Source organism: Dermacentor albipictus, chromosome 1, assembly GCF_038994185.2.
Source record: "Dermacentor albipictus isolate Rhodes 1998 colony chromosome 1, USDA_Dalb.pri_finalv2, whole genome shotgun sequence".
Lineage (NCBI taxonomy): Eukaryota > Metazoa > Arthropoda > Arachnida > Ixodida > Ixodidae > Dermacentor > Dermacentor albipictus.
The window spans coordinates 523,177,052-523,201,217 of record NC_091821.1 but is presented as its reverse complement, the minus strand read 5'-3'; the positions used below and the strand labels follow the sequence as shown (position 1 = coordinate 523,201,217).

Genomic DNA, 24,166 nt, shown 5'->3' with positions numbered 1-24,166 from the left:
CACAACCTAAAGAATGTCGCCAATCGCTACGGTGTGCCGGTGGTATTTTCTGCCCCGCGCAAGTTGGCCTCTTTGTGCCCCCGGATTGTCTCCGGCGAGGAATGCGTGCGAGACTGCACCAAACGTCACGCCACCCAGTTTGTCAGGTGTTCGGTCGGGGTTGTGTATGAAATTCCCCTGACATGTAGAAAAGTTTACATTGGCCAGACGGGCCGTTGTATAAATGAACGACTAAGGGAACACAAGCTTTCTATGGTTAACGAAAAAGGGTCAAATTTGCCCTTACATTGCGGCGCATGCCCTTTGGCTACGCCTGATAAAGCATGCCAGCCTTTGCTGGCTAGAACCAAAATCTTAAGGCGCAGTCGTAACCAGGTAGCACGTGAACTCGCAGAAGCTTTTTACATTGATAAGTCAGGTGATGATTGCGTAAGCGATTCCAGTATCAATTTGTATAAGAAAGAGAAAACGTTCTTGGCCTGTGCGCTTAGGCAATGATTAGGCAATAAGAATCTAGGTATATATATTTGTGTTCTTTCTGAATAAAATCAGTCGCGAGTTTACGCCCGTCCATGTCCTTACTCGTCCGTGTCTTTTTTAGCGCAATTCCCTTCTTTAAGTATGTACTACGACCGACTCGCCCAACAACGTGCTCTCCTTGTTCATTTACTGGACACACTTTTGTTTCACCATTCTTTGCTTGCACATTTGTCATGGCTTCACGATTTCTCTTTTAAGGAAGGACAAAAGAGAGGTTATTGGTTTGCAAGCTACCCACGCCAAGCCATAAGAAGCTCATGCAATGGACACCATAATGACAAGATGTCCTCTTAAAGTACGTGCCTCGCCAAGAAATGTTTGCAAGTTTACCAGATACAGGGCTGTGAGCCCTATCAGGAAAGCAACAGTCTACAGTTTTGTATCATACCGGGCTGGAATGCTAAAATTTTACATACAAGCTTGCTTGATTTTAAGGGCATTTTATGACAATCGCAAAAGTAAGAAGTTGAGTCCCAACTTGTTTCTTTTCTCGTCATGTAGCAAGCTCCTACTTGGTAATGCACAAATTCTGTCATCTGCTACTTGAAAATTAGGTTGACGGGCATCACCAACAAGTATCACATGCTCCTTCATAGCGTTAATTTGTTACATGAAACTGCAAAGAATTTTAAAGCCTTCAAAACCACTCGGTGCAGTTTTGAGAAAATGATGCTTCATGTTCACTGCAACTCTGGCAGTCACTCTTCACTTTATTATTCTATTTTTTATTTAAAGTACGCTCAGGGCCGTATGCCGTTAAAGAGGGGAGTCGTTACAAAGCAGTAGAGTAAAACAAACAAGAGCAGTGACTTTTGGTAATACAATGATTCTCCTGATTGTACAATGTTAGCTAATGTTTTGCAAAAAAAGCTTGTCATCGGTGATGGCTACGATACTTGAGGGAAGGTGGTTCCATTCCCAAGATGCACGGGGGATGAAAGATTGAAAGACTTCGTGTAGCAAGAATCAATCCTTGCCTTACTGCAATGATCGATGCAGTTTGAAATGTACTTGAGGCCGCGGTATGAAGTCGTCGTGAAGTGTGTTATGACGGAAAATATCATGAAGTAGCGAAACATGGCGAATAGCTAGGGGAATAAGTGCTGGTTAGATTCGTTAAGGTTATACTCGCAGTACAGTTATAATTAGCAAGAAGGAAACGAGCAGAGTTATCTTGTACTAGTTCAAGCGAAGTAGTAAGACTAACGCGACTGGGATCCCATATTGCAGATGCATATTCAAGTTTTGATCGTATTAGCGTCTTGTAAAGGTGTAGTTTTAATGTAGACAGCGCATTGGAAAAGTTGCACTGCAAGTAACCGAGCAGGTGAATTGCATTAATGACATACTCTGTATTGGTCCAATTTAAATTATTTGTGATGTTTACAACAATATACTTATAGGACATGATGAAATCTAAGGAAGAATTGTTAAGATGGTAAGTGATAGGATTAGAATTAGATCTGGATATTGCATTTTTCATTTGCAAAAATCTGTAACTAGGCTAGCCCTGCACCGTAAAAAATGGCTAGAACAGGCAACTTCACACAACTGGCCTACTCCACACTTCTCAAACATGACGAACCAGTAAAATCAACACCAGTTGACATACCTGAGGACAGTGTGTTCATAAAAAGTTTTTGAAATATACTCGAAGTTTGGCTTAACATTCAGCCAGTCAACAGTGGGCGAGCAAGGGACTTAAGCCTCAGCGTGGGAACTTATCTTCGTCACCGCCCTCACAATTATGATTGATTTTTGAAATGTTGGCTACAGGCTTAGGCTTCCCTTGCTCACCTCTGTTACTCAACTGACGTGTTCATCTCCTTGTAACCTTTTTGCATTGTTTGAACACGCAAACCGAGATGTTTTTTCAAGATGAAACCGCAAATTGCATTTTACAAGGATCCGTCAGCATCGATTGGGCATACTTATATGCTTATTTAGTGTTGTTGTTTACACACAATATTGGCAGAGGTCCTTGTAAGCACTGTCGTCTCCATAACGTTCGACTTCTTAGTCTCCATAACGTTCGACTTCTTACAAGTACTCCACTTGTGTCAAAGCGCTGCAGCTGAGCACTAAATATGCAGTACAAATACCAAGAACACACAATATGTGATCTAAAATTTAGCATGACGTGTTTTTTTCCCTCTAGACTACGCGCCTATCGCCAATGTGTTATGAAAACCATGCGACATTGCAGCTCGAGCTTACCTTACTGACAGTATATGTTTGCTGAGCAATTCTTATGTTTCTTTTTTAATCTAACTGAAATTTTCGAAGGCAGACAAAATACATATAGTATGGAACACGTCAAACAGCACTGTATGGAGCACAAGTACTAGCGTAGGCGAGCACAATATCATTTTCCTTGCTTTAGCGGCACGCCAAACACGATGAGAAAACTTCGCTCGATTTCAGTTTTCAATTCCGTTAAAGAGATTACTATCTGTGTTTCTGTATGTTGTAAACTCAATGATTGACAGCCTTAGCTCCACCTGACCTGTACGAAAATTGTGGGCATGTACTGCTTCATTCACGAATTGACAATAAACAATTTAAGCTTACTTGTCTGAAGTGTTTTTTTTTTGCCAGTTGAGGCCTCTCGGTCACCTGCTGATATAATAAAGGTATCGATAGTCATTTTAGAGTATCGTACACACGAACACCGCTCCGAAAGCAATAGCAAAACACCCAAAACCAGCGAGCGAGCAGCACAACGAACCCCACCAGCCGCTTCTGTAGCGGCCATATTTCTCACTACGTAATGATGATGATAATAGTGCCAGCGCCATCTCTCGGTCACATACTTTAGTTCGCAACGACACCGCTACACTTATTTCCGTTGCACTGTGGAAGGTACAGGTTCCCTTCTCTAAGTTTGTATAGATGTGCTGGGGCTCCACTGCCAAGCAAGACGCTCTCTCCACTCGCCCCGTCTAGCCTCCACAAGCGAAACTCCTTCCCTTCGTTCTCCCATACCGGACCTCCAGGATCGCGTGACGCATACGTCATAGGCCCCGCCTTCATTTACTTTTCTTCTCGCTTTTTTTTTTTGGCGCTACGCACTGCCGCGGACGGCGTCGCACTCGAGCTGTTGTCTCGTTCGCGCAACGCACGATTTTGCGCGCTGTGCACAAGGACACATAACTAGCGGTATAATTCAGTGCTGCACGAATACTGAGCCAGAACAAGCGGGTCATAGAGCGTGATCACGCGCTAGAACACGATTGAAAATGGTATAGTTTTGGTACCTGCGCACGTGACCGCACGACCGTGGGAACAAGTAGCCGAAGCGGAAATACATCTCTCTTGCTTCGGTGCGAAGTAAAACGAAAAACACGCAGACATTCCATTTGTGTGTTTTATTATGTCTCTGTACTTCAATTCGCAAATTCAAGCAACAAATCGCACAGATAACAGACGTCTTGAATAACTCTCGAAGTCACGTGTCTCCACGAGCGACGTCAAACTACGGACACCAGTACGCGGGCGCAGGCACACGAGTGCGTCATCTTCTGGCTTGGAGTGCGGCGGCCGCGAGAACGGAAAACGGCGTATGGTTTGAAATTTCCGATCTTTCCGCGGCGCGTAGTGATGCAATACTTTGCGGACACGATTGCTATCGCGGATTGTATGCTCTGCGCTTGTGAGCTCAAAATGGCCAGACATGGTGAGAGGCCCTTTAAGGGCCCCGTGTCGCAGAAAATCCGGCATCGGCGTCCAGCGTCATTTCGACCAAAATATTTTCGCACCACTCATACTGAAGCCCTCCATGCGGCACAAGGAAGCTACTGAAATAAATTTCTCAAGCTTAAATAGATAGAAAAATCGTAAAGTACGACTTACGCACTAGCTGCATACATGATAGCGTGGGATTGTAATTTGTCTATACGAGAAAACATTTTTGTTACGCGAAAATCCAAAGAAACCCTTTTTCCAACATTTCTACCATTCATAGACCAGCCACCACGTCCGCTATTTGCGCGCGCCGGCGCGTGATATCTTGGGGGCCACGGAGCGCCGCGCCCGGTTCCTTGCAATACCCCCAGATGGTGCGTGCCTCCAATAGAGATTAGGGTGCTTCGAAGCGCGCGCTCCCCTCCGCCGCCATGCAGGGTGAAGACAACCGCGTCATCTGCTACGGCGTCCGCCATTATGATGCCCACTCCGTGGGCGGTGAGCGGGCGTCGCGCAACTGCATGTACAGTTCGCTTTGATAGCGTGTGCTGCTTTAATGATATGTCGAGAACACGAAATTTTCGCATCAGCAGTGTGAAGGTATCAATTTATTATTCTGTCGTTTTTATTTTTAAAGCGGAATTTCCAACTGGACTTGCTGGCAGTAGAAAACTGCCGTCCACGCCAGCCGCGCAGACCTTAAAAGAACGTCTTGTTGGGCTAGCTGGTGACTGTTCACCTTCGTTAAAGGCACGAAACATACGCAGGCATGAGTCCCGTCATCTTTCGCTGCCTATGTGTGAGTTTCTTGCCTTTAACCAAAGCGTAGACCGTTTGGCTGCCAGCTGAAACCCGAATTTAACAAACCGCGTGCCGCTACGGGACAAAAGAATAATTGTCATCGCACACCCTACTTTCAAATCTTGTTTTTGAATCAGTCATCAGCTAGCCGATTTACGGGCTGAACGCCGAGTAGAAAGCAATGATCGTAGCAGTCAAATAACCGCTCTGCGGTTGAAACGACGCCGTGTGTAAGTGATCTTCTACCAATGTTGAATGGTTGTCTCGGGCTCACGGAAACTGCACTGAATATGGCAGCTTTTCATTTGTGTCTGTGTCACCGGCCTGTCTTACCTGTTTGTGTTATATGTGCTGACATTTGCGAATTTTTTAACGTCGCATATTTCAACCAATATCACATCCACGGCCTTTCTTTGAGATTTCGTAGCATCGGGTGTGATGCATCCGTGGTAGAGGGCATCGGAAATTTCGACCACCTGAGGTTTTAACATGCACCGATACCGAACTAGTACACAGCACCATGCGTTTAACCTCTATAGAAACTCGGCCACCGCGGCTGGGTGGATCCCACGTCCTCAGGATCAGCAGTCGAGCGCGATAACTACGGAGCCTATACATCCGGGCCGCTTTTATTGCTTCATTGTAGTTTGAAACGTAACTCATATTTGTTATGTGGGATATTACACACTAATACTACGGAATGAACCATTTCTGGCGCATTTTTATGTTTAGCTTGAGTATACAGCATGCGCTTTCATTGAACGTTTTATTTTACTTTGTGGCAGTATTCTGGTTAGCAGTGCTTCCAGTTATTCTTAATTTTGTTTTGAATTTTTACCTTACTGTCAATATGCAGATGAGGGTAAACAAAATACTGAATGCATACCAGATTATTTGGTGCCTTACATGTGGCTCATATAGCACTAAATCACGACTCTCGCGTAATAATTGACTATAAAGCCCTGTTTAGCATATTTTCTGCACGAATATATTGTCAACTGGTAATTGCTATAAACCGGTCATCGATGCTGCTAGAATAATGTGGTGATACGGCTTCTCAACACTGAGACAAAGTGAATTCAATAGATAGCAATTTCCGATGTGATAGCTTGTTTATTTGGTCGGGAACTTTGAGGATTTAAGGATGCTCTTCCAGCTAAGTACAAAAGGAAATTGTACGAGGCGCCGGTCACAAAGAGCGTTCTTGCAGCCGGTGTGCAACAAGCGCTTAAAAACAAAGCATTTTGTGTTATCCACAAATAAACAAGTTACACACGCATGCATATGTGCCAGATATCAAGAATACAAGACGAACACGCTACGGGAAAAGGCACACAAATGAACGAATAACTACGAATGCAGAAATGGCATAACTTACGCTGCACACACACGAACGGTCCGTGGGTTGCCACTTGTCGCGCTTGACCTTAACCAATCAGAGTCGTCTTTTCGACTCTTTAGGAAATCGGAACATCTTCCAGTCATTCCGTGAGTGGTTCGTGCACTGGGGCACGAAACACCCGGGCATTTCAGACCAGAAAACGCCGTGCACGTGTCTCTCTCGAGCGACCGCAACGAAATGTGGGGAGGGCAATGGCGGTCGGAAGGCGGCACTGACCCCTTCACAGAATGACTCCGCCCTCCGAGAGGGCGCGCGCATCGAGGCAACCTAATAGAGATTAGTAAGAGGCGATTGGAAGATTGGTGGAAGGAAACAACAAAAAACGGAGGCGTACAAAAATTCACAATAGGGGGTCAGAAAATTTGGTTGTGGGAGTTCGTTTCTTTAAAAACCTAGGTAGGACATTAGGCAGTATAACAGCAAGAGCTTGGTGGCGCAACCAACCACCCCGTTCCAAAGGAGACCCTCATAACATCCATCCATTCATCGCAGCGCACGCATGAGGCCGCGTTTCTACCAGAAAACCCGCCTTCGTACATACGCTCCAGTTGCCGGGAAGCGTGAGAAGCAGACAAGGATCTTTGAACGGTATCGCGTTACACTCTTAAATGCGAAGCTTAAACGTCCTCCATCTTTTTCTCCGCGAAATTCTGCCAAACCCAACCATGTGCGCCGGCGTATTGTTTCTGAAATGGGGAGCTTGTCATATAGACGCCTATCTGCCACGGAAAGAAGGTCGCAATGTCGATTTCAGAGCGCATTGCTCACAACGTTTCAGGACTTTGAACGGCCTTGAAAACGCACTTTTGGATTTCAAGGGTTTTCAGGGATTTCAAGGACCTGTACGCACCTGGTTCACTACAGTGTAACAATATTTCAATGAGCATTTTACAACTGCCCTCTAAATGTTCCCGATGAACGCTCAAATGAACCCGAAGGGTGGAAAAATATTTTATTCAAATTCCACTTGCAGAAAGATGCACAGCGCTAATCCAGAGGATTACCCTCACTTCATTGCAGATCTTCATCATCAAATAGGTCGTCGAAGTCTGCAAAACCAAAAAAAGACACACAATCAGTACAGTTAAGCGAGACACAAATGAGCGAACATGCAGAAAAGTTGACCATCCAAAAGATGCAAGTGTGATTTCTACAAATCCAGTTATGCCCAAAATATTTATTATTAATGTCACTTTTCGTGCATCAGTTAAAGAGCAAATCAGCTGCAAGGCAGGACAAAAAGGCATTGCAACAGCCTGCATACTATACCGAGCGGTAATGTGCGAGTCTATAGTTATTAAATGTCACAACTATGAGTGAAAAGAGAGTTCTAATGGTGCAGAAAGCAATACTATTTCTCAAAGTAATGATGCATAAAAAAGGTCTGCATCATAAAACAACTTTGCGAAATCAGATATCACAGTCTGAGCCACTTGGAACACAGCACAGCAGAGACCACAGTCATGCTCTTCCTTCTGCAAATTTGATATGTACAGTCTTGGTCAAAAATCTTGAACTCGCTGTGAATGGCCGGGGAGCAGCTGCGGCGCGCGCGCCGAGGATAAAGAGGGCGAGGGAAGCAAGTCTCTCAACCTCAAGCGTCGTCTGATAGCAGCGCTCGTTGAAAACTCGCGCGGCGAACGCGACGGTGGCGAAGCGGAAGCCACAAGACCGGCTTGCATGGCCGCTTCCAGCGTATGCTGGATGCTACCACTGTGAAACGCGATACGCTCAAATTTCGAAATGGCGAGTATCGTAATGTTTCTTTTCCGAGAGCAAATTAAAGGAACAACGCTAGGAATAGTCGTGCGCACGCTCGAACACGGGCACTTTGCGAAGATCGTAGCTTAATATCCGACTTCAGCAGCTGAATGATATATTAAATAATGTGCCACAATGGCATCTCGTATTTGTAATCATGAATGTCACAAGTAGCAAACTAATCAAGAAAGCGTAAGCTTCAGGGTGGCATCTGCATCTCGACGAAATCACAGGGGGGAGCATGCCTTCAAGCCATTGAGTGTGGCTTGGTCTGTGGTTGCGCCGAACAATTGCAGCTTGTCCATGTGTTTGACTGTAAACTGGGCAAGGCCTCTGGTTAAAAGGACGCTACGGATAACCTTTTTTTTTTTAACTGCGTGTGAAGCCTATCTCGTAGAGACAAACGATACCTCAGTAAACTATATCCAAAATGCTTCTTCCAGTGCACCCGTGACGACAGCACCGCCGGTGTGACGCCTTCACTATGCGAGATTCCCATAATCTCGTGTCCCTGGTCTACTTTACGCGATTCAAACGCGCTATGCCCAATGCAAACTGGATGAACACTGGCCTCATGTGTGCGTGAAAGTGGGCCCTAGAGACAATTAGGCAGTGCGCACGAAGATATAAAATAAAAAGGCGAGGTAGTGGGCACTTTCCAAAATGCCGAGGGAATGGGTCTAACTCAATCGGCTATTCTGGCAGGGCAAACGTCTTCTAGTCCCAAAAAGTTTTCATAATATCACTGTGGGTTTAATTAAAGAATTTCACCGCCAAACGCACTCGTGTGGTCAGTCGTTCCTTAGTGGAGAAGTGCGGTCAACGCATTTGTAACGGTGGCTACAGGTCCTTTCCGAATCGAGCCTTTGTAGTCAAAATTACTGCTTCTGGTCTTTTCTAAACGAACGATGATTGAATTGCCCGCATATTACAATAAAACCTGGCACAACGCTACAGCAATTTTATCTTGTTTTCATCGCATTCAGAAACAAATTCAAAATCTATTAAAAGCATCATGCGAAAGCTCTCGCCTTTGAATGTGTAAGATAAAATTGTAATAGGTAACTTCGATTATTAGGACTATTTATATAATATTATGCGCTGCATGGAAGCCGGGTAGTTATGCCCAGGCGAGCGCAATTACTCGCATGAAGCGCCGTACCACGGCGGCCACAAGACGACCTCGCAGCTTGCAGAACGAACGTCGCACTAGTTTTTCACGAGCGCTGTATTCAAAGAATGCTCGAGAGAAAGAGACATGCTTCCCTCGCCCTCTTTATCCTCGGCGCAAACGAGCAGCGGCGCGATGGCGGAGCGCAGCCGCTCCCCGGCCGTTCACAGCGGGTTCAAGTTTTTTTACCAAGACTGCACCACTTGCAAAGTGCTTTCGCAACAATGACACGTTTTTATTGAAAGGTCACGCCCCTTTGGTTCAACGTGAGGTTGGTCCAGTTGTCACCTTTGTTTTTTGCCCATGTTACCGTGCTATCACGAGAAGCCAACAGACACCAAGGAAAACATAGGGGAAATTACATGTACTTATTAATTCCACGAAAGAAATGACAAATTAATGGCAATGAAAGTGGATGAAAGAGCAACTTGCCGCAGGTGGGTAACGATGCCACGTCTTCGCATTACGCGTGCGATGCTCTAACCAATTGAGCTACCGCGTTGCGGGTTCCCCATCCACTTTCTCGGGCATTTATGTGTTGCTACTACAACTAACCTTGGGAGCGTTAGCCAGCGCCACCACTCACAAACCTTGGCGGCGGACGTGGAACGTCCTTTCTGCCGCAGGCGTCACGAGTAATTGACCTTTCTGGGTGAAGGCGACGATAAAGCGCACATGCTACCTGAAGGCATCAATGTTGCCGGATTCGAGACTTTCGTTATGTAAGAACAAGAAAGGGGGTTAACCGAGGGGCCCGATTTCTTTATTAATCATATCGTGAGAAGCCAACAACGACACCAACGAAAACGTAGGGGAAATTACTTGTACTTTCTTCTAGTAACATGGAGCAAGGAATAGGTGCCAAGGGATGTGCAGTCGAGGACGGCAGAAAATTAAGTGGATTTATGAAAGCAGGAAATTTGGAGATGTTTATTAAACATTAAAAAAATGAAAGCCAACATCTTTCTTAGCAACTTTACCACCACTTTACCATATAGGGTATGTCTCAGTCCTCTTTTGTCGGCCAATCCCAGAGGTAGTGCACCAATCCCAGACAGAGGTAGTGCACAGCAGCACGAACAAAGTAAAAGAGAATAGCGCAAACCAAGACAACCACAAAATGAGAGGGACACACACAGAAGCACCAATAAAAATGCATCATTTTCAGGTTTGAGCTATGTTATTTTTTCGCACTTTTATTATTTCAGCCTGAGAAGATTTAAAAGGCATGTGCTGGTTGTGTTTTGTTTCATGGCGCTTGTTTGTGGGCAGCGATTATCAAATTTAAACAATGTAAAACCTAGTATGAGCAATTTTAGCGGTAGAATAGTGTGGAAAATAGCCTGCATACACCGCATGTCCTATACCTAAATATACATGGAACCTCGGGGCGACGATCACGGCAAAAGTTCACTTGGAGTGCTACGGCTACTGCAATAAAAACAGTTCAAGCAACGTCACGTACAAGCACTGCTAAAGTTTCCACACATGTACTAGCTTCTGCACAATTTGTGAGACGAAGTCCAGGTGAAAATGCGCTGTCTCAAAATTCTCAGTGTACCAACGAGCAGCTTTTCCGCGCTACTCTATGGCATCCTTCTGAAAATACTTCCACCCGCCATGGTTGCTCAGTGGCTATGGTGTTAGGCTGCTGAGCACGAGGTCGCGGGATCGAATCCCGGCAACGGCGGCCGCATTTCGATGGAGGCGAAATGCGAAAACACCCGTGTGCTTAGATTTAGGTGCACGTTAAAGAACCCCAGGTGGTCAAAATTTCCGGAGTCCTCCACTACGGCGTGCCTCGTAATCAGAAAGTGGTTTTGGCACGTAAAACCCCACAATTTCATTATAAAAAAACTTCCTCAAATCGCCATTGCTTTCGACCTACATTTTCGAATCAGCGAAGCCTTGACTCCAATGACATTGAACGCTACAAACGATCATACTTTATAGTCCTGCCATGAGCTTGCAAGATCATTACAGTTTACTGGCATCGACACAGAAAGCAGTGTCTGGATACAAGAATCGTTAGAATGCTTTTTTTATTGCAAGCAGATGCCATCAGCATCTGTGCTTACACATTGCACTCACGAAATCTGGTGAGTGTTTTTTTTTTTAGAGCACAGCTCATACGTGCCCATCCTGCGTTGAGCGTCGGCATGCCTCGTCGGCGTAACTGAGTCAGGGTGTCTACCAAGTTGACATTTCCAAGTTCCCTGAGTTTTCCAGGTTTTCCCTGAGAACCTTTGCAAAATTCCCTGAATGAGCCAGAACTTTGTTTTATTCAAGACAGGCTGACACTCTCTTGCCCGATGCTGTCACTCTCTAGTAAGCATGTTGAAAAAAAAAATGTCTTAATCCAGTTTGAATAGTAAGGAATAATATCTATTTTATTTAAAAAAAACAGAAGGAAGGTGTTAGTAAAATGCACAGCGAAAAAAAATGGTAATACCCATTCGAAATTGAGTCGAACATTTTCAAATACGAATGAAAAGGAGACGCATACATAAGTAAACATTTCTGAATATGAGCTATTTCTATCAATTGATAGCAAGCTAATCGGTATGAAGCCTGAACTTTGTTACAACTAAGATTCTCTCTCAGCAGCTGGGAAGTCAATTTCAACTGTCCTGCCATACCCCCAGCCTGTACACATCTCAGTGTTGGGTTTCGCTGCTTTAGAGAGTTTATTTTGGTTTGGATGAGGGACACGTGCATCTCTGCGTCAGCGAACACTTTCTTTTTGAGCTCAAGCTCCTTCAAAGAGGCGGCGGCACGCTTCCTGTCTCGTTAATTCCTGAGTGCGTCGGTCTTTTCTGTTCTCATCCCCCTTCTGCCACACTTTCACCCCAAGGGTCATTTGAAGCATCTTCTTGGTGAGTTGTACAGTCAACGTCAGAGTTTTCGGACTTCCTAGGGGCCGCAAAAACATCCGAAAATCGGGCAGTCCGAAAAAAACGAATGCCTCTCTTTAACTGCCCTTAAGGGCTAAGATATTGCCGCAGGCACGTCCGAAAAAGCTCTTAACGCCTGCCAGAACACGTACTAGGCATATCGGTGCTCGTACTGGGACAGGAGACCGGGGTGCACGCGTGCAGAATTAAGGAATACATACCGTGTCCCGTGACAATTGCCCCTTCCCATGCTTGTTATGCTTCACCGCGTAACACTGCTGTGCTGAGGCGAGGAAATAACGAGGCGAGGACGAGGCAACGTACAGTCGTCTGAAGAAGGATCCCACGCTGAAGATACAGAGGGAGCTACAGAAGCTTCTTACGGATGTGTTCCGGTTTGTAGATCCAAGGCACAAAGGGTTGTACTTCTCCCTTCTGTGCACTAACGGTTCGGCGCCGGCGCTCTACGGTTTGCCAAAAATACATAAACCTAACGTCCCGATGCGACCTATTGTTGATTTTACTCGCTCTCCGCTTCATAAACTGTCGAAATACCTTCATAAGGTTCTTTCCCCTCTCGTTGGTAGAGGCAGCACGCACGTTCGCCATTCTGAAGACTTCATAAACAAGATTCGTCATTTTACTCTCGACGATCAAGAAGCGCTTGTCTCGTTCGACGTCGTGTCGCTTTTTACAAGCGTTCCTATTCGACTCGCAGCGGAAACTTGCACCGCCGCTCTGGACGATGACCCTACCCTACCAGAAAGGACGCCCATCGACGTTCCTGACTTGAAGAGGCTCCTCCTGTTCTGCCTGGAGAACACCTACTTCACTTTTGAAGGCACCTTCTACAGGCAAGTGCACGGGACACCGATGGGCGCATCCATTTCGGTAACCACTGCAAATTTAACTATGGAATGGCTTCAGCGTCGAGCACTCGCCTCTTTCAACTCGCCGCCCAGAGTCTTCCTACGTTACGTAGACGATGTGTTCTGCATAATTCAGCGAGAACAAATTCCTTCATTTTTGTCACATTTGAACAGTATTGAAGCGTCCTTACAATTCACAGTCGAGGAAGAAAAAGATGGCGAGCTTCCTTTTCTGGACGTCCTCGTAAAGCGTGACAGGCGCAGTCTGGCATTCACCGTGTACAGAAAGAGCACACACACAGGCAGGTATCTGCATTTTAATTCAGTGCACCCGATAAACCAGAAGAGATCGGTAGTAGCCTCTCTTGTCGGCAGAACCAATCGTATCTGCACAACGCCACAAAGCCGTGCTGCTGACCTACAAGAGGTCCACCGTAATCTCTCGGCATGTGGCTACCCGAAGTCGTTTGTGAACTCGGTGGAACGCCATCTGTCTCAGCCCCCAAGGCCTGACTGTGTGCTCCCAAGAAAACGCGCCCCCATACCGTATGTGCCCGGTGTGAGCGAGGGCTTAGCCCGCGTTCTACGCGGCTATGACGTCCAGGTAGCTCACGTACCGTCCCAAAAATTGCGCCACCGGCTGGTAAACGTGAAAGACAAGCTTCCAAAGACTAAGTTTCCTGGCATCGTCTACGGGATTCCATGTGAAGACTGCGACTGCGTATATATCGGCGAGACAGGAAATTTCGAACAGCGGTTGAAGCAGCATATCAACGATGTAAAAAAGAAAAAAGTCGCCTCAAACGCCTTGGCAGAGCATGCAGATGACTTGGACCACAGGATTGATTGGGATAACGCGAAGATATTAGAAAAAGAAAGAAATTTGACGTCAAGACACCACTTGGAATCTCTCCTAATCCAAATGACAGATAACACCCTCAACCGGAATGACGGAACCCTCCCTCCCATCTACACGCGCTGCTTACAACATATTTTAAAACCATATAAACATTGTATCGCACGCCCTTGATTTCATTGTGAACAAGGCTCCCGTCAGGGGAGCCGAAACGTCTTTTCTTGTATTCATTCAGTGGTCGGTGTCCTTCTTTTTTACCCTTCTTCTTGTAATTAACAAATGTGAAATAATGTGCATATCTATGATTCATGCACAGTTTGCATGAAATCAATAACTAGGCTAGCCCTGCACTGTAAGAGATAGCTAGAACAGGTATATTCACACAATCGGCCCATTCCACACTTTCCAAACAGACAAGTCACTAAAAAGAATTTTTCTTTCTCTTCAAACAACAGATGACAAACCTGAGCACAGTGTGTCCACAAAAAGTTTTTTAAAAATATGCTCCGAGTAAGTTCAGCTCAGCGTTCAGCCAATCAACAGTGGACAAGCAACAAGGGAAGCCTCAGCGTGGTAACTTGTCTTCGTCACGGCCCTCACAAACATGTTTGCTTGCTGAAACGTTGGCTCCAGGCTGAGGCTTCCCTTGCTCACCTCTGTTTATAAGTTGAAGTGTTTATTTTCTTGCAACCTCTTTGTCTTGTTCGAATACACAAACTGAGATGTTTTTTTTTTCAGCATGAAACAATAAATTGCATTTTCCAAGGATCCATTAGCACTGATTGGGCTTGCTTAAATGTTCATTTAGTGTCCTTGTTTATTGACACAATATTTACAGAAGCCCTCAATGCTAGCACTGTTTATTTTATTTATTTCACGTACTTTGTTGACTGTTCACTCTATAACGTTCCTTGCCAGCACACCACTTCTGCCAAAGCCTTTAATGTCGCACCTGAACACCAAATGTGCAGCAGAAGTGCCAAGAGCAGGCAGCATGTGCAGTAAAATATAGCGTAACATTGTTTTTTTGTTTCACTACACTACATGCCTCTCGCCATTATGTTATGGAAACAATGGGATATTGCAGCTTGAGCTTATTTTGCTGACATTACATCGTTGCCGAGCACTTTTTATGTTTATTTTTTAATCTAGCTGAAATCACCAAAAGCAGACAATATATACGCATAGCATGAAACACGTCAAGCAGCACTGTACGTAACTACAAGTACGACGGTAGCCCGGCATAAGTAATGTTGTCTGAAGCTTCGCTCTCCCGACTTTAGTGGCACACAGTCTAATGTCTAGAAGCAGTGCCTACAATCTGCTGAAAAGCATCAAGTAGCTAGTGCAATCCAATATTGCCTGGGCTGCCTAGCCGCGTCTGAACTGCGAGTTACTAGTTGGCGTAAGAGAGGACAAACCGACGCCTGCAACGAAACTCACAGTAGTTCCCCTTAAGTTAGCTCAACCTGCTCAAGGTAAGGCGCCAGACCTAGACCCCTGGGAAACCCAGCCCAACAATCGCATCTACCGCTATGAGATCAGCTTGCCAGTGTTCTTCAGGAAAGCTCTGCCGTCGACTCCACATTTTATGGACTTGCTGCAGCTGCCCGGCCATGCGTATGCCAGCATTGATTGCCAGCATTCTTTTGAACTCTGCTTAGTTGACCACTGTTAAGTGTGGTTTGTGCAGTGTTAATTTCTGTATTTACTGTTAACTGTTTGTTGTATTTCTTTTGCATTCATCATTGATCTAGATTAAGTGCATGAGTGTGTTAGTGTTCTCGTGTATTAGCGCTCTGAATCCTTCGCTGTGTTCGCTTGAGTACAGAACGACCAACCGGCCTGTATACTGTCGACGACTTCGTGCCGACGGCGAATTAGTGACAAGCCATGGCAGTTGCATATTGCTTTCAATGCATTGTTGGACGGGATGTGTAAATGAGTATGGGGTGGGATGTAAAGTGAACAGATGGTGATGGTTTTATGTGATAGAACGGTGATGGCAACAGCCTCGAAAGAAGTATTCAGCTGAACATTTCGTGTAGGGGTGCCGCCCTGAACGACTATGGCGACTCCTCCTGACAATCGGCTAGAGTGTTCGCGGTCCTTTCGGACAACAGTGAAACCTTTGAGAATGTTACTATATTTTGGACCAAGATTCGTTTCTTGAAGACACACTGCAACTGGCGAAAAAGTGTTGATGATGTCTTTGATGTCACCTATATTGTGTATAAGACCTCTGCAATTCCAGTGCACAGTGAAAGCTATGGTTGTAAGATAAAAATGTACAGACATTTGCGAACTTCTTAAAAGTTAAAGGTGACATGCGATATGGGACAGTACACGTTTAATTGGCGGTAACCGTTCCGGTTGCCTGTCCCTTTTTCTGTATGGTTATAAGGACCTTGTCCTTCTTAGAGCGCTCAGAACGCTGTTCTTTTGGCGTCCATGGCGCCGGGGTTTTGGTATCGACCTCCATCGCCTTCTCTGAGGCGCCGGATGATCGAGAGCCAGGCGCCGAGACACGCGTCTCGGGCCTTGGCATTCTGTTTAATCTTGGGACCTGCGGAACAGCTGTCTGCAGGGCCGTCTTGGATGATGGTAGAGCAGCACTAGCTGCTGCCACCGAGGGGGTGGATGGAGTTGCTACAGGACCGCTGACTGTGACCTCTGTAGACTCCCGAGACCGATGTGGTGCTGCCCCCTGCCGCGCCCCATTGGCATAGCTTATTTATTTATTCAAAATACCTTACAGGCCCGAAGAATGGGCATTGGGTAAGGGGGGAACAATTGACACAGTATAAAGAACAATCGATTATGCAAAATTATACAGTTATACAATGCTTTGTTAATAAAAACACAACGAAGGGTCAAGTTTACACCAATTAAACAATTCTAAGGTAAAAAGAAAAAAAAAGCATACAAGAAGCAACACAGACAAGTTTTTTTTTCTTTTTTTTTTAAAGTAAGAAATGAATGTTTATGTCGTGACGGAATTTTTCTTTGTTAGCTTCAGCTACCAGGATATCGGGAAGGTCGTTCCACAAGCGGATGACACGTGGAAGCGCAGATGAGTTAAAAGCGTCTGTTTTGCCATAGATGCGCGTGAAAGAAAGATGATTATGCAATCTTCGTGAGGTGAATGGAGAAACTTGCAGAGCTATTGGTGATGGCCTCGGTCCGTGAACGTACTTGTGAAACAGCAATATAAGTGCTACATCACGACGAGTGGTCAAAGAAGGAATTGATAGATTGTTTTTAATTGGCGTTATACTTTCGTTCCAGTTGTAATTTTGTGAAATAAATCTAGCGGCTCTATTCTGAACTGATTCTAGCATAGTGGTTAAATAAATGTAATGAGGGGACCATACTGAAGAAGCAAATTCAAGTTTAGGGCGAACAAATGTAAGGTAGGCTAATTTGCGGATATTTGTCGGCGTGTTACGGAGGTTCCGGCGTAAATATCCCAAGGATCGGGAGGCATTTCCGCAGATATTGTTTATATGTGTAGACCAGGAAAGGTTTGTTGTCAGGGTTACGCCTAGGTATTTGTAAGAAGTAACTACAGACACAGGATTGTTATTAATATGGTATGGAAAGCTGGAAAGGAAATGTTTGCGAGTGAAAGACATTACTTTACATTTATCTGGATTAAGCGACATTAGCCAGGTCCTACACCAACTGCTAATAAGGTCAAGATCATTTTGAATTTTTACGTGGTCATCAGTACTAGCAATTTCTCGATAAACTATACAATCGTCAGCAAAGATCCGCACATGAGAAGAAATGTTATTCGGTAAGTCGTTAATATATACAAGGAAAAGAAGTGGACCGAGGACACTACCCTGTGGCACACCAGAAGACACGTAAGAGAGCGGGGAGGAAAAATTATTAAACACGGTGAACTGCTGCCGATTGGTAAGAAAGTTCCGAATCCAAGATAGCGTTAGTGAATCCAAGGACAACGAAGACAGTTTAGAAATTAGTCGGCAGTGAGCTACGCAGTCAAAGGCTTTTGAAAAATCTAAAAACATGCAGTCAGTTTGCCGGTTTTTGTCCAGATTAAAATGTAATTCAGTCGTGAACTCAAATAGCTGCGTGTCGCACGATAAACCCTTTCTAAATCCATGCTGGTTTGTGAAGAAAAAGTTATTATTCTCTAAATGATTGTAAATATGGGAGGTGATTATATGCTCTAGCATCTTACAGCAGATGGAAGTAAGTGAAATGGGTCTGTAGTTTAGTGGTGAATTTCTATTGCCAGATTTAAAGATGGGAATGACCTTCGCGATTTTCCAGTCTTGGGGAAGCGTTCCTGTCGATAGCGATTGTCGGAATATATGAGATAATATTTTACTCGAGACTGATATTGTGTTTTTTAGTATTTTTGAGTTTATATCGTCAATGCCTGCTGATGTGGACACTTTCAGATTATTTATAATGGATGTGATGCCGTCGACAGTAATGTCGATGGGCTGTAAGAAAGGGTAGTCAAGATCAGCTACCTCAGGCACGTTTGAGTCGTCTTCTATGGTGTATACTGATGAAAAGAATGAATTGAACGCGTTTGGACAGTCATAATCTGGAATGGGAATGTGATCGTTATCATGCAAAATGATGTTGCCATCCTGTCGCTCCGGACACACTGATTCCCAAAATTTTTTTGTGTTATTTGTGAGCAGGGATGGCAAATCGTGTGAAAAGTACTTATCTCGGGCAGCGCGTACTCTGGAGCAGTAGCTTTTCAAGAAGTCGGTGTATTTTTTCCAAGATATTGGAGTGGACGCGCGTTTTGCGGACGCGTACAATCGTTTCTTTTTATTTCTCAGTTGGTTAAGTGACTTAGTGAACCACGGATTGCGTTTATCATTTGTTATTTTTATTAACGGAACATGCTGACTAACCAGTGTTATTAGCTTGTTTTTGAACAAATCCCAGTTATCTTGAACTGTTCGGTTACTGAAACGAGGAAGTAATACACTAACAAGAAATGTTTCAAGTTCAGCGTTAATTACACTGTAGTTTCCTCTGTTACAGTCACGAATTATCTTAGTTGTGGTACCAGAAAAACGGGATGGTACTTTAAGGTTTAATTGAATTAATTTATGGTCACTGAAACCATCTAAATATGTTATTTTTTCAACAGTATTAGGGACCGTTGTCAATACTAGATCTAGTATATTGGAATCACGAGTGGGTTGACTTACGATCTGTGACAGGTTGAAATATAATGTTAAGGCAATGAAGTCTGAGGAAAGGCGGCAGGTCGATGACAACTGCTTCCAGTTTATGGAGGGAAGATTAAAGTCGCCGAAAAGAAAAATACTTTCAGCCGGACAAGCCCTAATGGCGTGAGTTATGCTGTTTCGCAGGTCGCTAACAAACAACACACTTGAGTCAGGAGGACGATAACAGCAACCTAGCAACCTAACAATAACTTTTCAAAACGAGTCATGCACGCGACGCAGACAATTTCTAGGTTAGTGTCGGAATCAATTAAATAAGATGTTACCGTCTTCCTAACGCCTATAAGTACGCCTCCACCTCGTTTATTAGTGCGATCGCATCGGTAAATATTATACGTGGTATGTATGGGACTTAATTCATTGTCTGAAATGTCAGGATGCAGCCATGTTTCCGTGAAGATGATAATGTCAGAACCTGTATCGTCTATGAAAGAAGAAACTTGACCGAGCTTGCGCACCAGGCTTCGAATATTAGTAAATGATATTGATAGTGACGGTATGATCCCAGGTTCTGATGCCTGATGGCAGTGATGGGTTCGAGTGCTATGCTTTAGCTATCTGCTCAGCTGCACTACTGTGCTAGTGACGCCGTCGTACACGTAGGTTGTGTCATCTATGCGCATTCTGTCGTCGCTGAGCTTGAAATATTTTTTTTTTGCCTTCGCGAATTCGATCAGTTTTCTTCTTGCTTCTCGTGTAGCTGGTGAGAAGTCTTCTCGTATCGAAAATCCGGAGCCCTTAAGTTTTCGTGCAGCTGTCAAGATGCGTTCTTTATCCTTATAAAAGGTCAATTTTGCTATGATCGGTCTCGTTTTGTTATCGGCGTGCTTGCCTAATCTATGCACCCTCTCGATGTGCGTGCTTGATAGGCTTAAGTCAAGTTTATCGGCACAGAAATCGACAATTTTCTGCTCCGACGCAGCCCAGTCCTCTTTTTCGTTGTCCGCTATGTTAAAGAAGAGCAGGTTTGAGCGTCGCATTCTATTCTCAGTGTCATCGCATCGTGAAGAAATTGTGGCCAAGCGATCAGACACACCGCGAAGGATATCAGCGCCTGCTGTTGTAACAGCCGAATTTCCGGATGCGGGAGTATCGACCAGCGCGGCGATCTTGGCGTTCAGCAGCTTGATTTCCCCTTCAGCGGCCTCCTGTTTTTGTTTCGAAATTTTTAGTTCAGCGAGTAGTGTTACCTGCTCGTTTTCTAGCTTTTGGAACTTGCTTATAACTGCCGTATTACTGGCTTTGACACTAGTTAGTTGAGAAAGCAAGTGTGAGTGCGCTTCTTCTAATTTCCTAATAGCCTCTAGTGCAGCAGCAAAAGCTTCTTCTTGAGCCTTAGTCATTGGTCCAGGATTAGTTTCAACGTCTCCCGACAGCATCAGTGTTATACCAGACAAAGCATAGCATATTTCACACGCAAGAGCCAAGAACTGTTTGAACACATCATTCAGGTCTCGTGGGCACGACACCACCAACAAGCCATAATTACTGGATTTAACGCAAGCAGCACCTTTCAGGTAACTAACCTGAAAAGGCAACGGACGTAAGCCTGCCATTCTGGAAGCGGTGTCGTGCCCAAGCGAAGCGGCTGCCAGCTGACGTTTATGAAGGCAGCCGGTTGCGTCCACCGTAGTCGTGCTGGATCCATGTTGCCAGATGAGCTGGCTGGTTGTGTCCAAACTTGGCGTCTTGCGCAACCATGGCGGCCGTGCTGTAAGCGGATCCTCTGCAGCAACATGGCACGAACCGAGCAGTCCGGAACACACGATCCAGGTGAGCGTCATCTGAAAAGGCAACGGACGTAAGCCTGCCATTCTGGAAGTGGTGTCGTGCCCAAGCGAAGCGGCTGCCAGCTGACGTTTATGAAGGCAGCCGGTTGCGTCCACCGTAGTCGTGCTGGATCCATGTTGCCAGATGAGCTGGCTGGTTGTGTCCAAACTTGCCATCTTGCGCAACCATGGCGGCTGTGCTGTAAGCGGATCCTCTGCAGCAACATGGCACGAACCGAGCAGTCCGGAACACACGATCCAGGTGAGCGTCATCTGAATCATTTGAGGTAAGAGTAAGAGTCTCTTCCTTGCTTCGAAAAATGATATCTTCTCTTTTGCTGTAAGAGCAATCACTTCTTTCTCCTTCTTCCAACAGGGACATGAACGTGAATACGCTGGATGATCCCCTTTGCAGTTCACACAGCGTGGGGGAGCGTTACAGTTTTCAGATGGGTGATCGTTGGCGCTGCATTTCGCGCATGCTTCTTTGCTTCTACATGATTATGATGCGTGGCCAAACTTCTGGCACTTAAAACACCGCCTTGGGTTCGGAATGTATGGTCTGACATTTATCTTTAGATATCCTGCGTTGAGAGAAGTGGGGAGAATGCTAGTACCAAATGTGAGGATCACATGTTTGGTGGGTAGTTGTTCGTTGTTCCTTCGGATTGTAATTCTTTGTATTTTAATGACATTCTGTTCTTGGAACCCCTCGAGGAGTTCCTCGTCACTCAAGCTGAGAAAATCTTCCTCTGAGATAACGCCCCTGCAGGTGTTTAGGGAGCAATGGGGTGAAATCGTGACTTTGATTTCACCAATACTGGCGAGTTCGGACAGCTTTGGCACTTGTTTTTTTTTTTTCTCAGTTCTATAAGCAGGTCTCCACTGGTCATTTTGGAGGCTTTATAGTCTTTGCCAGGTTTGTTTCTGACAATTATGACTTTCGCAGCAATGTCTCAGTAATTAAAGAAAATATAGGCTGGGCGGGCAATCACTAGCAGATTGTCGAATGACCGCAAAACTGAGACTGTTTTTCCAGATATAGCCACCGTAATAGACAAAGATCTGTACATTTTGCCTCCCCACTCTGTCTCTCAACGATGCGATCATGATTATAAAGTTTAGAACGACAGAAAGCTGAGCTAGTTTACGGTAAGGATTCATTATGCAAAAAAGAGGCGAGGCGTGCAGACAGGACACAATAGTAAAGAAATGGACAACACGAACGCCGACTATCAACTGAAAGGAGCACTGAGGCGAAAAAAAAGAAAGAAGACATAAAGTTCATCTGCGCAAGCTAGGAATGGTATCACCACGTGTCAGTTGGGTATATGTGCCGGTCTACGCGAGAGATAACTGTTAAGGCACTTAATCTCTTCCTTATGTAAAGTAAATGAAGGCTGACTCACGCACATACTCCCACCATTTTAGATATGCCATGCCTCTACCATAAGACGCATATCTTCATTCTTATGCCTGTAAAATATTGCGCATTCATTTAACTCTGGCGTGCAGTTAGGATCTTGGCAATGTAGGGAAAGATTAGAAGGCAATCCACTGGTTAATGACTTTTTATGTTCCATTAGCCTCTGATTGATACACCGTCTCATTTGCCCTACGTATAACTGTCCCCTCAAAGTGGACATGGCTGTGTTATTGTCGCAAACTTGCTGATATTAACAATATTATTCGCTACTGATACAGAAGAAACTGTTTTAATGCGCGGAATGTACTCACAAGAAAAAAAATAATCGCGGTCGGCTTGCTCCACCTGCTGCCATTTTTGTTTTCATGTCCCACACTGACAGCGGCAGCTGCCTGCTTGTCATCCTGCAGCAAATACAGGATGAAAAAATAAAATGTTTCTTTTCGCGAGAAATTTAACCTGCGTAATATCGCATCCCTGAATATGCGTCAAATTTTTGAGAAAGAAGTGTGATCATTATGCAAGTAAATACGGTATTCCATCATTACCTGATATAGATTACAAATACATGAGGCCCATAGAAATTAGTGTCACCGGTAGTGAAACACTGATTAACAATTTCAAGTATCAATTTCTGCCAGTGTTTATGATGTCAGTTCAAAAGTTTTAAAAAACACTGTTATGCATTCAAGCAATATTCTTTTTCATATCTTTCGTCAGTTGCTAACAACTGCAGATATTCCAGAGGACTGGAAAATTCAAAAAATCATCCCTATCTTGAAATCGGGTGATAAAACAAACCCATGTAATTATCGCCCAATATCACTGACATCTGTCCCATGTAAGATTCTGGAACACATCATCGTATCGGGCATTGCAAAGCATATAAATACTAATAATTTCTTTTTTTACTAACCAACATGGTTTCAGCAATACCTGATACACTAAACAATATGGCTTTTGATGTGACACACAACTACTGGAATTTACCAACGGACTACTACAAAATATGGACGAGAACTTTCAAACAGACTGCGTATTCTTAGACTTCTCAAAAGCGTTTGATCGCATCACGAGACTTCTCAAAAGCATTTGATCGCATCACGCATTCATGTTTAATAGGCAAAATGACTCCTTAACCTAGACCCATTAACAACCTCATAGATAAAGAATTTTTTGTCATCTTGCAAGCAGTTCACAGCTGTTAACGGTCACTCGTCTCCACTTAGCGATGTACTCTCTGGTGTACCTCAAGGTAGTGTCCTAGGCCCGTTGCTCTTTCTCATTTACGTTAATGACCTGCCACTTAACGTTAAATCAACCATTCGCTTGTTCACAGAAGACTGCATTATTTACCATAAAATATGTTCATCAGCAGGTCACACAGCACTTCAAGGTGACCTCAATCACGTAACCGCTTGGTGCACATCAATCAATAAATGTAAGTTAATGACATTCTGCCGAAAAATATGTAACTCTTCCTACAGTTACTTACTCAACAATTCTGCGTGCTCATACAAATACCTTATGAATACATTGTTGCACCAAAAAGGGAAAATAAAGACTTGGGAAGGAAGAGTACAAAACGACCATTGAGCACTGAACTTCAACTGATTTTATTCTTACAGCAGGGCAGGAAGAATGAACAAACGCGCATGCGTACATGAATGTTGCCTAGAGCGATTACAGTGACGTTTTTAACAGTTGCAACTCGTTTTAAAACAGAAAAACAGACATGTCACTA

At 44.5% G+C, this 24,166-nt stretch overlaps 2 long non-coding RNA genes across 2 annotated transcripts in view; both read right to left on the bottom strand.

The window, feature by feature from the left end:
• Nucleotides 1–6,466, bottom strand: part of LOC139054912 (uncharacterized) — a 152,061-nt gene extending 145,595 nt beyond the window's left edge. The window contains exon 1 of the long non-coding RNA XR_011511617.1: nucleotides 6,404–6,466. This is a non-coding gene — a long non-coding RNA (uncharacterized lncRNA). The remainder of the gene's footprint in view (nucleotides 1–6,403) is intronic.
• An 896-nt stretch (nucleotides 6,467–7,362) lies between these two features.
• LOC135908145 (uncharacterized) lies at nucleotides 7,363–22,827 on the bottom strand. Its single transcript, XR_010566224.1, has 2 exons — nucleotides 22,734–22,827; nucleotides 7,363–7,476 (listed from the first exon to the last, which is right to left on the bottom strand). It is a non-coding gene; the product is annotated as an uncharacterized lncRNA (long non-coding RNA).
• Between the last annotated feature and the right edge of the window lie 1,339 nt (nucleotides 22,828–24,166).